The sequence below is a fragment of the Schistocerca serialis genome, chromosome 3, assembly GCF_023864345.2.
Source record: "Schistocerca serialis cubense isolate TAMUIC-IGC-003099 chromosome 3, iqSchSeri2.2, whole genome shotgun sequence".
NCBI lineage: Eukaryota > Metazoa > Arthropoda > Insecta > Orthoptera > Acrididae > Schistocerca > Schistocerca serialis.
Genome location: NC_064640.1, coordinates 76,058,613 through 76,072,650, shown reverse-complemented (window position 1 = coordinate 76,072,650; position 14,038 = coordinate 76,058,613).

Below are 14,038 nucleotides of genomic sequence, written 5' to 3'. Positions count from 1 at the left end.
TTCCGTGAGTTCCCTAAATCGCTCCAGTCAAATGCCGGGATGGTTCCTTTGAAAGGGCACGGCCAACTTCCTTTCCTGTCCTTCCCTAATCCGATGAGACCGATGACCTCTCTGTTTGGTCTCTTCCCCCAAAACAACGAACCTTGCTTAAGGAACTTGAAGCTATAGGTATTAGAGGCCCAGCCTATGAATGGATAAAATCATATCTCTAAAACAGAGAGCAATTATTTGAGATTGCTCTCCAAGAAGGGATGTGATAAAAGTCATACTGCTCAGAAAAGCAGAGGGTTAAATTTGGTGTACTACAAGCCTCCATTCTAGGAACTGACTAGCCCACGCCATATTTACATAAAATTCGCAGATGACACAAATTTGATAATAAAAGGAAGGACCAGAGAAGAACTACTGCATGAGATAAAAAAGTGTGCCACCCACATTACAGAGTGGTTTTATGGAAACAGTTTAGTAGTAAACACAGAAAAACAGTCACAAAGCACTTACACACAGCGCAAAATAAATCTCCACTAACACCAGACATAAAATTGTTTACGAGAACCCTTGAAAATGTAAGCTATACAAAATTTCTTGGAATATGGATCCATGAAGGTCTAAGATGGTTGAACATGCAAAATACATTACAAGTAAAGTGAGTACCATTTGTTACACTGTCAAAATTCCTTCTGGTTGCACATCAAAATAGACACTAAAAATGTCTAGTTTGCCCAGGCAGAATCCTTTCTGCAATATGGCATAATCTTTTGGGGAAACGCAACTGCAACCAAAAGTTTTTTCATATGCCAAAAGAGAGTTGTATGAGCCATAGAAAATGCTGCCTCAAGAAGGTCATGCAAGCCGTTATTTAAGAAATTTCACCTTCTTCTGCTCCCATGTCTATATATTTTACAACTAATAATATTTGATAGGAAAATCTTAGAAAATAGCAACAACCTTGTATCAACTAATCAGAGTATCCATCTACATAACACAAGGAGAAAACAGGATATACATGAAACTTCCTGGCAGATTAAAACTGTGTGCTGGACCAAGACTCGAACTCGAGATCTTTGCCTTTTGCGGGCAAGTGGTCTACCAACTGAGCTACCCAAGCACGACTCACGCCCCGTCCTCACAGCTTTACTTCTGCCAGTACCTCGCCTCCTACCTTCCAAACTTTACAGAAGCTCTCCTGTGAAACTTGCGAGTTCGGGTCTCGGTCCGGCACACAGTTTTAATCTGCCACGAAGTTTCATATCAGCGCACACTCCACTGCAAAGTGAAAATCTCATTCTGGAAACATCCCCCAGGCTGTGGCTAAGCCATGTCTCCGCAATATCCTTTCTTTCAGGAGTGCTAGTTCTGCAAGTTTCGCAGGAGAGCTTCTATAAAGTTTGGAAGGTAGGAGGCGAGGTACTGGCAGAAGTAAAGCTGTGAGGACAGGGCGTGAGTCGTGCTCAGGTAGCTCAGGTGGTAGAGCACTTGCCCGCGAAAGGCAAAGGTTTCGAGTTCGAGTCTCGGTCCGGCACACAGTTTTAATCTGCCAGGAAATTTCATATCAGCGCACACTCCGCTGCAGAGTGAAAATCTCATTCGGGATATACATGTTCAAAAGCATACACAACACTAAAGCAGAATGGCCCACTGGAAAAAGGAAAAAAAAACTATACAGTAAAAGACACTTCAAAATTTAAAACAGCTGTCCATAAATATTAATTGCAGAAGTGTTGCTATACTATAGATGAAATATCTTGAAACATGAAGATTTATTGGTAAATATTAAAAAAAGAATGAATGAAATGTTCATCAAAAGTTTTATTTAAAAAAAATATTGAATTACATGTGTTAAATATCTTGTAAGAAAGCTTAATTTTCAGTTGTGATAATATTAAGCCTAAATCAATGTAAATATTCTTGAATGATTTAAAAATGTGTATTTTAAATGACAATGACTTCTCCAATATCATATTACATACCTTGTACAACAAATGATTAAAAGGACCGATATAAATGAAATGAAATGAATTTCATCTGTCATCAGGACATCCACAAATGTTACCAGATTGTGTTGAAGGAAGTTCACTAAATTTTGATCATATTTTTGGACGTTTTAGTGAAAATGCTATGGCTCCTTTGGTGCCCTCAACATCAGAGCAAGAAGAGGTTTTACAGGTATGGTGATGTAAGTATACTTTCCAAAATGTTAGCAGATCAGTAAGTTTTCGATTTCTCTTTACAGTCATTTTTGTTATTATATATACCTGGGAGATTTCACAACAGAGGACAGGAACTTTCCTACAGAAATAAAAAAGCTCTTTTTATTGCTAGGAATAAAGTACTCTCAGAAAGGCAAATCTATCACATGAAATGTGTCAGGTTGTAGAGGCAACAATCAAAGAGTCCGTTACACTGTATTCTTTCATTTTCTAATAAATAAAGCATAAAAGGTTCATGTGTATGTTTCAGGTGTCACTTGAAGGACTTTCAAAACTCAGTGAAGACAGCTTCATCAATCAAAGAGAAGGGAAAATATTCACCTGAACTTATATCGTTTGCACAAACACTTGAAATCTACTCAGCCAAACCATATAACAATGAAAGAGAAATTTTGACTTCACTTCACCTTTTGAGGTGACACTGAGGAAGTGGTGCAATGCTGTTGATGGGTCAGTGGGTCTTACCTCTAGAGCTCTAGCTGGTTAGAAAGCAAAAGTTACTGAAGCATCGAAGAAGGATAAGAAAGTGTACTGTGCAATTGTAGTGGATGAAATAACCATTAGCCAAAATGTTGAATGGGATGGACAGAAATAAATTGGGCATGTTGATTACAGAACGGATCTAGACAGTTATCAACTTCCAGTAGCAAAAGAAGTATGGGCTTTCATGCTATCTTCTGTTAACGGGTACTGGAAATTTCCTATTGCTTATTTTATAATTAATAGTTTGAGACCTTCAGATCGGTCCAACTCCATTACCCTAGCACTGGATTCTGTTGCTGAAATTGGTTTAGAAGTTATCTCTCTGTTATTTGATAGTGTTTTATGCAATTTAGGAATGTCTCATGTGCTGGGTACTTGATGTAAATAGTGAATTATTTTAGAATTATTTTATTCACAAAATAACTGGGAAGAAAACATAAACTGTATTAGATATATGTGACATGCTAAAATCAGTTAGAAATATTTTAGGTTCTAGGAAAGTTGTTTTAGATTCTGAGTGCAATATAATCAGCTGGAACTACAGTATGCACTTAAAAGAGACCCAAGAGGATTAAATTCTTTTTTCAGCAACTCAGTTTAGGGCAAGACACCTCCAGCGGAACAGAGAAAAATGAAAGTGAGGCTTGATGCACAAACACTTTAATGACCATACACATGTACCAGATTATCACCTTACCAACCAAACAACCAACCAATTTTGTGGAAGCCTGAACACGTTCTGACAAACTGCACTCAGCGACTGCAGCACTGCCCTTTTCCTATCTCTAGATGCGAACTGTTTATTGTATGCTCACTGAGATTGTGTTCCACGAAATGCAGATTTTTTTTTTTGACACAGAAAGAAAAACTTGGATTTTCGTTAGCTGTTTTAGAGGTAACAAGGCCAAGAAAAGCTGAGAGAAATGTGTGGGCAAAGAAGTGGCTTATGCAAAGAAAGAAATTCACCCATGCTCTGTTATTTATGGGGCTGGGAGCCCATGATTTTCGTAATTATCTAAGAATGGATGACGTACGCTTTTTAAAGGTTCTGAAAAAGATGAAACCATTCTTAACGGAAAGGAATACAGCCACGAAAGAGGCCGGAAGCTGTGAGGAAATGCTGTTAGTTACACTACAGTTTCTGGAAGAAGTTACAATTATCTCAGTTTCAATACTATTGTATCTGCACAGTTATTATTGAAAATGATGACTGAAACCTGAAACATGATTTATAGTTGCCTGAGGAAATATGTCAAAATAATACAATACAAATAAAAACAAATGACATTCAAGTAATCCTAGTTACCATATGTTTGTAGCATTGATGGTCGTGATAAATAATAGTAATGAACGAAATAGAGTATCCCTCACTGTTGAAAAATTAGAGACTCTGTCATCACACCTCTGTCTCTCTCGCCATCTGGCACATTAGCCATTTTAAACAGTGTGTATTTTCATGTGCAGAGGTAGCAGACGATTCTAAAATAGTCACACCCAACAAACAGCCCAGCTACAACAATTGTTAAGGAAGTGCCTACACTTGCCTAATTTATTGCACAGCTTATAAATTGTTACATGGGTGTGGCCCTTTAGTAATAGTGTGGCTACAGCTCCTGAGTACTTGGGGGAGGACAGATGTGATCCTAAATTTTCTGAAGCAGGAGCCACAGTGAAGTTATCAAGAATATTTGGTGGCTCATTCGATATTCTGAACACTCACAATCTTTTGAGCAAATGCCTTAAATCATCACTCACACCAGAAAATTTTCCTGAAAGCTCTAAACTTTTTAGAGAGGCTGAAGTTTATATTAAATATTTATAGTAGCCTAATGGAGTTACATTATTGGACCCAAACAGGAAATCTGGTGTCCTAGGGTTTATTGTAACAGTAAGAAGTGTGACTGATTTGAGGTGTTGAGAATTGTAAAGGCCTAAAGCACACCATCCTCAATTTTGAGACTGTAGCATTTGGCATGCTCCTGACATCTGTTGATCTTATGGATAACCAGATTTATCTACATTGTAGGCCCACATTGTATGTATGAAGGTTCACGAAAAGCTGTCTCACCGATTTCTCTGATACTTATTTCCAGAAGGTCCATAAAGCACAAAGCATAATTTTATTGGTATTCCCTGCCCAGTTGTTGTCTAGGGTTACTAGTACTATTTAGAGTCAACATCCCAAATGTAATAGTAGTAATACTTCATAATTGGAGGCAGACTGGCAGTCTCATTTGGAACTCAAGCCACAGAATGTACTTAATGAAAATGATGATAACAAGGGCCATGAATTTCTGGAATAGGTCATAAGTGTGTGTATTTAGTACCTATTCTTTATGTTCTGATTCTAGTTTCTGCTTAATTGCAAACTTCATGACTATCAAGAAGACACTGTTTTCACTAGCGTATATATGAAAAATTTTGTGAATTAACATTAGTAACAATAATAATCCTAAATGTTAGTTAAAATTTTGTAATGTACAGTGGATAGATAAATTTTTTATAGAAATATAGGATGCAGACGTTTGCTTAAAAAAATTCAAGCCTATGAGACTGTTGGTTTGCCTACAAATTTGATTTTCACAAACATTTGTTTCTCTCTTTGTGTCTGTGCTTTGGGCCCTTAAGCCAGGTTCACATACACAACATAAGTGTCATCACAGCTAGTGTCATTCTGCAGTTGTATGTGTGAACTCACAGCTTTCTGTGGGGCAGCTTAAGAGACGCAAGTTTTGCCGTGCCAGAAAAAATTCAACTTGATTGTACTTTGTTACACCACTCCCACTCCAGCACTGCTCCCTGGTGGCTGCATTTCGAAACAGCAGCATACTGTCACAGTTTTTGTGAAGTAATTGCTACTGCATTCCATTGTATTTCACAATATTCTCTTTTTATTACTGAAAAAGTCAAAATGGTGGTCGGCAAGCACACTTTCACAGATTCTGGAAGCACAAGAACAACAACCTATGTTTAATTTTCTTTAGCAGTGTGTGTGTGTGTGTGTGTGTGTGTGTGTGTGTGTGTGTGTGCACGCAGTATTTGCAAACCAATGATGTAGGACTTATCCCACTACCCTATAAGATTTTTGGATGAATAAATAAATAAACATAATTATTAATTTATTTATTTTACAGCATAGATTAGGCCACTTTCGTCAGTATTATGAACTAGATTCTTTTGTTTTTTGTTGACCCAACACTTTTTCATTCATTCAGATCATGCCATTCTCTTCTCATACGAAATCATCCTTCCCATTCTCTGCTTGTTAATTTTTATTGGTAGTGTGATATGTCTGACGTGAAGTATCTTGAGTGTGTCCGTCTTGCCTTTCAAATCCTCCATCATAACCTGTAATTTGATGATGTCCTCCCTGATCTCTGCAATCCATCTAATGCCACTCTTACTATTCCATAACATATCGATTATTGTCCTGCTAATTCTATTTTCTGTTGTCCTCATAAGTTGTCCTAGGAAGAAGATCCGTTTCTTTTTCATTGTACTTGTCACTGGTTCTATTTCTTTATGAACTGTTTCATTTGGAGCTATTCTTCAAACTCCATCTTTTTGGTATTTTCTTATTTATATGTGTTCTGAAGATCCTCCTTTCTGTTTTGAGTAATCTGTTTACTGCTACAGTGTTGCTTGTTTAAAATATAGTTTCGCCAGCATATGTTACTTGCGGCTGTGCGACTGTTTTGAAGTGTTTCAGTTTTTTGGCTATTGAGAAGCATTTTTTGTTACATGTGTTCTTGGTTACATGATGTGTTTTAGTCAATTTGTTTATTCTACTCGGCCTTCATGGTTTCTCATTCAGGTTGTATGCTATTATTTCTCCCAATTATTTAAACTTTTCAGCAATTTTTATGTCATGTTCTCCAGTTCTATCTTGTTCGCCAGTAGCGGTTCCATTAGCATTATTTCTGTTTTTTCAAAAGTCGGTTTGCAGTAGGGTTTTGGAGCATATACTGTATTCAAACGTTATGAATCACCTCGAAGGGAACAATCTATTGATACGTAATCAGCATGGTTTTAGAAAACATGGTTCTTGTGCAACACAGCTAGCTCTTTATTCACACGAAGTAATGGCCGCTGTCGACAGGGGATCTCAAGTTGATTCCGTATTTCTAGATTTCCGGAAAGCTTTTGACACCGTTCCTCACAAGCGACTTCTAATCAAGCTGCGGGCCTATGGGGTATCGTCTCAGTTGTGCGACTGGATTCGTGATTTCCTGTCAGAAAGGTCGCAGTTCGTAGTAATACACGGCAAATCATCGAGTAAAACTGAAGTGATATGAGGTGTTCCCCAGGGAAGCGTCCTGGGACCTCTGCTGTTCCTGATCTATATAAATGACCTGAGTGACAATCTGAGCAGTTCTCTTAGGTTGTTCGCAGATGATGCTGTAATTTACTGTCTAGTAAGATCATCCGAAGACCAGTATCAGTTGCAAAGCGATTTAGAAAAGATTGCTGTATGGTGTGGCAGGTGGCAATTGACGCTAAATAACGAAAAGTGTGAGGTGATCCACATGAGTTCCAAAAGAAATCCGTTGGAATTCGATTACTCGATAAATAGTACAATTCTCAAGGCTGTCAATTCAACTAAGTACCTGGGTGTTAAAATTACGAACAACTTCAGTTGGAAAGACCACATAGATAATATTGTGGGGAAGGCGAGCCAAAGGATGCGTTTCATTGGCAGGACACTTAGAAGATGCAACAAGTCCACTAAAGAGACAGCTTACACTACACTCGTTCGTCCTCTGTTAGAATATTGCTGGGCGGTGTGGGATCCTTACCAGGTGGGATTGGCGGAGGACATCGAAAGGGTGCAAAAAAGGGCAGCTCGTTTGGTATTATCACATAATAGGGGAGAGAGTGTGGCAGATATGATACGCGAGTTAGGATGGAAGTCATTAAAGCAAAGACGTTTTTCGTCGCAGCGAGATCTATTTACGAAATTTCAGTCACCAACTTTCTCTCCCGAATGCGAAAATATTTTATTGAGCCCAACCTGCATTGGTAGGAATGATCATCAAAATAAAATAAGAGAAATCAGAGCTCGAACAGAAAGGTTTAGGTGTTCGTTTTTCCCGTGCGCTGTTCAGGAGTGGAATGGTAGAGAGATAGTATGATTGTGGTTTGATGAACCCTCTGCCAAGCACTTAAATGTAAATTGCAGAGTAATCATGTAGATGTAGATATTTTAAGATCAATACTCTGGGCTATTTCCTGTAATTATGCTATTTGTTGTTTGGTTTCTTGATGTTGTTGGCGAGGAGAGCGAGGTCATCAGAAAATCCTAAACAGTTCGGCTTTATGGCATCTTTTTGTGTTCCAGTATTAATGTTCTTTGGATTGTACTTGTATCACTGACTCATTATATATTCAAGGGCGCAATTACAAAGAAGTGGCGACAGGCCACCTCCCAGCCTTAAACCAGTTTTTACCAAGAATGGTTCAGAAAGTTCCCCTCTTAACTTAAGTTTCGTAAGGTAAGCTTTACCAGTTTAATTAATTTTGGGTGGAGTCAAAAATGTCTCAAAGTGAAGGTCTGTAGACAGAATCATATGCTTCCTTAAAATCTATAAATGTAATTGAGAGAGGCTTGTTTTGTTTGTAGTAATAAGCGTTGATTAATTTCAGAGTAATTATTTGTTTGTCACAGGTTCTCCAAGTTCTGAAGCCTCCTTGGTATTCCCCCATTCCTTATCCAATTGTTCTTTGATCCTATTGTGTAAAATCTTGGAAAAATCTTGTAGGTACAATCCAAGGGTGAGGTTCCATTCTTCTGGGAATTTTTCTGATGTTCAAATTTTTTGTAAAATAATATGTAATGATGTCTGAGTTATTTTACCACTTACTTCACATTTCCGCAAACACTTGATTTTCCCCACATTCTTTGTAGTTTCTCATTTTTAAGTGCAATTTCTATTTTTTGTACTGTAGGGGGTTTATATTTTCTGGTTTGGTTTTTAAAGAGGTGCTTGTGTCTACTGTTAAAAGCTTTTAAGGTTCATTAGAGTTACAGAGCTTGTTGAATGCTTGTGCCATGATTCCTGCGTTTTCCTTGATATTATGGCCTAGTCGTCCAACTTTATTTGTCAGCAATAGTGTGGGAGGCTTGTAATTACCTAATTGTTTATTAAAGGCTTTAGAATACTCTCTGGAATTGGTTTTGTGGAAATTTTCTTCAGTGGAACTCAGTAGATCCTTTTGATATTGCAGCTTTGTTTTTCTGATCATTTTATAGAATTTTTCTGATGTTTTTGAGGTTAGTTGCATTTCATTCTGTTTTGTGAGCCTGAAAGTTTTCATCGTGAATTTCGTCACATTCTATAGTTCACCATACATGTTTTTTATGCTGATTTGCTAGGGGCCAATTCTTCAGCATGCTGTTTTAAAATTGGTATTAGTTCCTCAAGATTATCGGAAACTATTGTATTTTGAGTGTTTTTCGGAGATTTGTCATTTTTGATTAATTTATATGGGTCATACTTTCTTTTATTTTCAATTATTCTCTGTCTTTTTTCCTTAATGAGGTGAAGGTGATTTTGAATTTGATCAAATAATGATCTGAACCTATGTATGTTCCTGTCATTACTTTAACATTTCGAATTGCTTTAAGAAGGTATTTGTCCATGCAGACGTAGTCTAACTGACACTCTCCTCTTGTCCAATCAGGGTGTTTGCTTGATTTCTAAAAAAATATGAGATTTAGAGATGAGTCCATGCGATCTGCAAATTTCAGTGAGTCTTTTCCTTTCCTAGTTGGGCATTAAAATCTCCCATTAAGATTTTTATATTGTTTTTATTGACTTGATTTTTTTGTCTGATCCAGAAGTTCCCAGAAATTTTCTACTTATACCACAGTTATTGTTAGAAAATATTTCTCATTGATAGGGATGTGGACAGTTGTGATAGTATAAGCCTTGTTTGTGGCATGCAGAGTTAAAGTTGCGATTCGTGGAGAAATAGTTTTAGAATCAGTTATTGGATTCACCACTTTCAAATTTACTATAAATCCTGTTCCAAATTGTGGGCACTGTTTCATAACTCTTTGTCTCAATTTTCCATTGTAAATTCTGTAACCTTGAGATTCAAATGGATCTTCTGCTGTATTTCTCATTTCTAGAAACTATTATGATGTTTCGTTTGTCCAATTCATTTGTAATATTTTTGAGCTTTCCAGTTTTCAGTACAAGATTTATGTTGTGTGTTGCAATGTAGTTAGCATGTTTGCTTTATTTTGGCGTTATGCGCTTGATGAGAGTTGGGTAATTTCAAATGCTCTGCTTCATTTGAGTCTTCAAGTTGGCTACCCACTTACCCGATGAAGTCTTCTACTTCCTTACTTGGTTGGATGGTGGAAATTTTTCTCTAAAAGACCTTTTCATGTTTGACTGTCAGGGGCTATCAATCTCGAGTGGAGCAAGCTCCGTGTTACAACTATGGATGTTAGCTACAGACAGTATTAATCAGCCGGCACTAACATATGGAACAGACACTGTTGGAATACTGCCACTGGCATATGGAACTGTCATGCCCTTGGTATTAGTTTTGGTCCACTTAGGTTTTTATTTCCGCAGTACCCACCATATCTGGTTAACATCCACCTCTCCACCACCTGGGGAGGCGCTTAGTAGGAGACTAGAAAGTCCCCTAATATGTAACCAAAAACTCAAGTCATATGAATTTCGTGATTTGTGTATAAATTGTAGGTTATTAGCCCTTAGTGTGATGTGGAGGCTGTTAAACTAAACATCAGTTACCAGTATTCAAAATGCCTGCATCAACAAATACAATAAGATTCTAAAATCTTGAAAGAGTGGTGTGACTGTAGATGGTATTTAACTTACGTGCCAGCTGTTTGTTAGTTTTCCATAGCAGACAGCATTTTCATCTTTGAGTGTTGTTTCCTTATAAATATGTTTGTGGCTCCTGATTTAACCCTCTGCAAAATCTACTTTCAGATCGAACATTTGGGTTTCGTCTTCCTTGTATGTAACTCTTGTCACAGCTCCAATGGCATAACTTGCACTATAACATTCATACCGGCTCATATGATTTCAGTTGATGCTATTCTGGAAGCTGTGCAACTATGTAGAATTTGTGGCAGCCTGTGCAAATGGTAGCTCATGGTGCAACTACAGGACGTGACAAGCTGTGACGTCATATTAGGTGGGTGCTTAAACCTGAGTTGATTATTCTTTGTATATTCATTGTATAATGGCGGCATGTATAGACGTTCTAGTGAACGGCTCTGTGCAAAACGATTATTCGTCGAATGTGAAGTGTATTTTATGTAGTAAAAGCGTTATAAACAGTACTGTAAAGCGAGGTGACTTTGAACGTCGAGGTAACTTTGAACAGCAACTTTGAATAGCCGCACTCTAATGTGTAAATGTGGAACTAAGGTCAGAGCCGTTAAATATCGCCAATAATCGATACTTTCAGATGTTATGAGAGTCAATATGAAGGAACATTCCATACCAATGCCAGAAAATAAAATAATCTTCTGGAGATGTAAGTTCCTTCGCAACGCAAAAACATTTTCCTATTATTAGAAGTATTTTTAAGTTTAGAATTTGAAATAAGTTTATATGGGCAACGTTAATACTTGAATTAACATTTACAGAAAGCATAAAATTATATATTTATTCTTTGGTGATGTAAAAAAATAAAATATAAAGCTTGTCTTTCAAGGGGTGACTTTGAACAGCGCCTTCCGTATTCTTTGACGCACCAGCTCCATGGAAAATATGTTTTAGTTTAGTTTCCTTCAAAGAAAAGTGTAAAATATTATATTGAACATGCTATGACTGATGATGAAAATACATTTCTCAGGAAATGGCATTCCAAGGTGGAATCAGATAAAGTTTTTATTGTGTGGCATAATGTTCTCGATGTGTCAGGTTTTGAGAAAGATGACATTTGTAGGATAAGGATGCTAAGGCAGATGGAAGGGGAAGGCTTCATTTTGAGTTTAAATTTGATGTCCATGACATCTGCTAGAGTGAAGGCTCTGTCCTGGCAACTTCCTTTCCTGTAGAATGTTTACATTTCTTTAAAATGTGATAACTTTTTTAATTGCTTTTATTAAAGTCATATAGACTGTTTTGAAAAGATCTGTTTTTAAATAATTTTCTTATATCATAAGTAGCTCAGCACCCATTTCCGTTATTAGCAAATTTAAGCTGTAATCATACGAAAAGTTTCAGGTGATGAAAGAAAACTCAAAAAATACTCAAATTTTTCTAAATAATTTACTTTCAAAACTACATTTATATACAAAAACCACGCTGTTTCATATGATAGGGGTGCTGTTTCATATGATAGGGGTGTCATTTAATAGTAATTGAGATGACTCCCACAGAATAGGCAAATTTTTGGCTGTTCAAAGTGACCCCAATTCATGGAGTGAAATTGAACAGTGAAAAATAATCTGAGCGTTGGGGATAAAAATGTATAATGTGCTTTATCATATTCAGCAACACCTATTGCTACTTTCCAAAAAGTTTCATGTCACTATCTTGAGAAGTTTCTAATTAATTTACAAAAATGAATTTTAAATGTTCAAAGTTACCCTGTTTTACAGTACCAGGATGTGTTCAGTGGTTCAAAAGTGGATACATACGAAGTACGTCGTACATTCTGACACAATAAATACAAAATCCGCCTGTGGTGTAATTCACTGTGATTTGCAATCGAAAGCTCTAGCAAAACACGATGTTGTGGAAGACGAAAGCATGGTGTTTACTTAGGGAAAAGGACATAGTGATTGATAAAATGTACTTGACTATTTGGAAACAATGGTAAGAAATCTGAAAGAAAACCAAAACACGGAAATCACCCATTTCTGAGTGTTGGCTTGCAAAACAAAACGAGAAAAATTAAAACTCAAAATAATAAGTAAATCTTAGCTGCAAGCAGCAGATGAAGTTGCACCCAAACAAATAAAAATAAATAAATGAACTTTTTTTACTAAAAATGTTTTGAGGAGTCAAGAAATGACTAAATGCTTTACAAAATGAGCCATTAAATACAAAAACAAGAAAGAGAGAAATCTGCATTATTCGGATATCTATGGGAGAGGCTTAACAGGTTTTATGGCAAACGAAGTAACAGGCATTACCAAGCCTGCCACCTCTCTAAGTGGTGAAAGATGGTGAAACATCGCTAAAAATGTTCGAACTGTGTTATTATTGGAGGAGGCAATAACGTCCACAGGAACGAAAACAGCAATTCAACCAGTCCGCTAAAAGAAACTTTAGAAATTATTCCACGTTCATGTGTTTTTGTTGTAAGTATTCCACAGAGAAATGACCTAACTGAACTTTCATGTGTAAATAAAGAAATTACTGGCACTGACAGAAAATTAAAAAAGATATGTAGCTATTTTCAAAACTAACATAAATTGAAGCTAGAAGCTCAGTGGGGGAACATTTCACAAAACACAACCTGCACAGAAACAATTTTGGCAAAACAGTTATGTACAAAGAAGTACTGGAAATTATTAACCTCTTAATGTTGAGTGTCACGAAATTGCATCATATCAGTGTTGTGCTAATAAACAGAAGGTTAACTGTTTCTGAGCGCCAGTACCGGTAGGTGCTGATGCTGAACGAAGCTACCAACATTTGTGACATGTGACGCATTTTTCTTAGTGTTTTGGGTACCTCTAAAGCGCCACGATTTTTTATTTTTGTCTTTCATCTAGAAATTTATTCAAGCGTTATGGGCAAGGCAAGAAACACACAGGCCACAACCAATGTCAAAAATTAAAGAAAATGAAGTGGAATGTCTGTCTTCAGGAAATGAAGGACCATCGGAATGAATAACAGGAAGAAGAAACATCGCTGTCCCATGGGGACAACGAATGAACATCAGTGTCTTCTCAAAGGGAAGGAGCATAATCTGTTTCGCCTGAAAAAGAAGGACCATGACAGTCTCATAATGAAGAAATATTGCTCTGCCCTGCAGAAGAAGATGCATTACTGATCCCACCAGAAGAAAAAGCATTACCAGCAGCAGAGAAGCCACCAGCAAATTTGGAGAGAGGAGAAAGAATCAAGAAACACAAATACCTGAAGGCTCATGATTTTTTTGTACCATCAGTTGAGGAAAGAAGTGACATAAAAATTTTAGATATAATAATTCATGTTTCTGCTGTATGAATTTTACACCAGAATGTACAGTATGTATCAAATAGATAAATGAGACAGAAGTACTACTGGTAGAAGAATTACCACATATTTTCGTTATGACATAACATTGGTTAAAAGAAAATGAAACTGGTGTTTGAAAGGTACAGGTCTACCATATAAAAAGTGACTTACTTCTGCAGA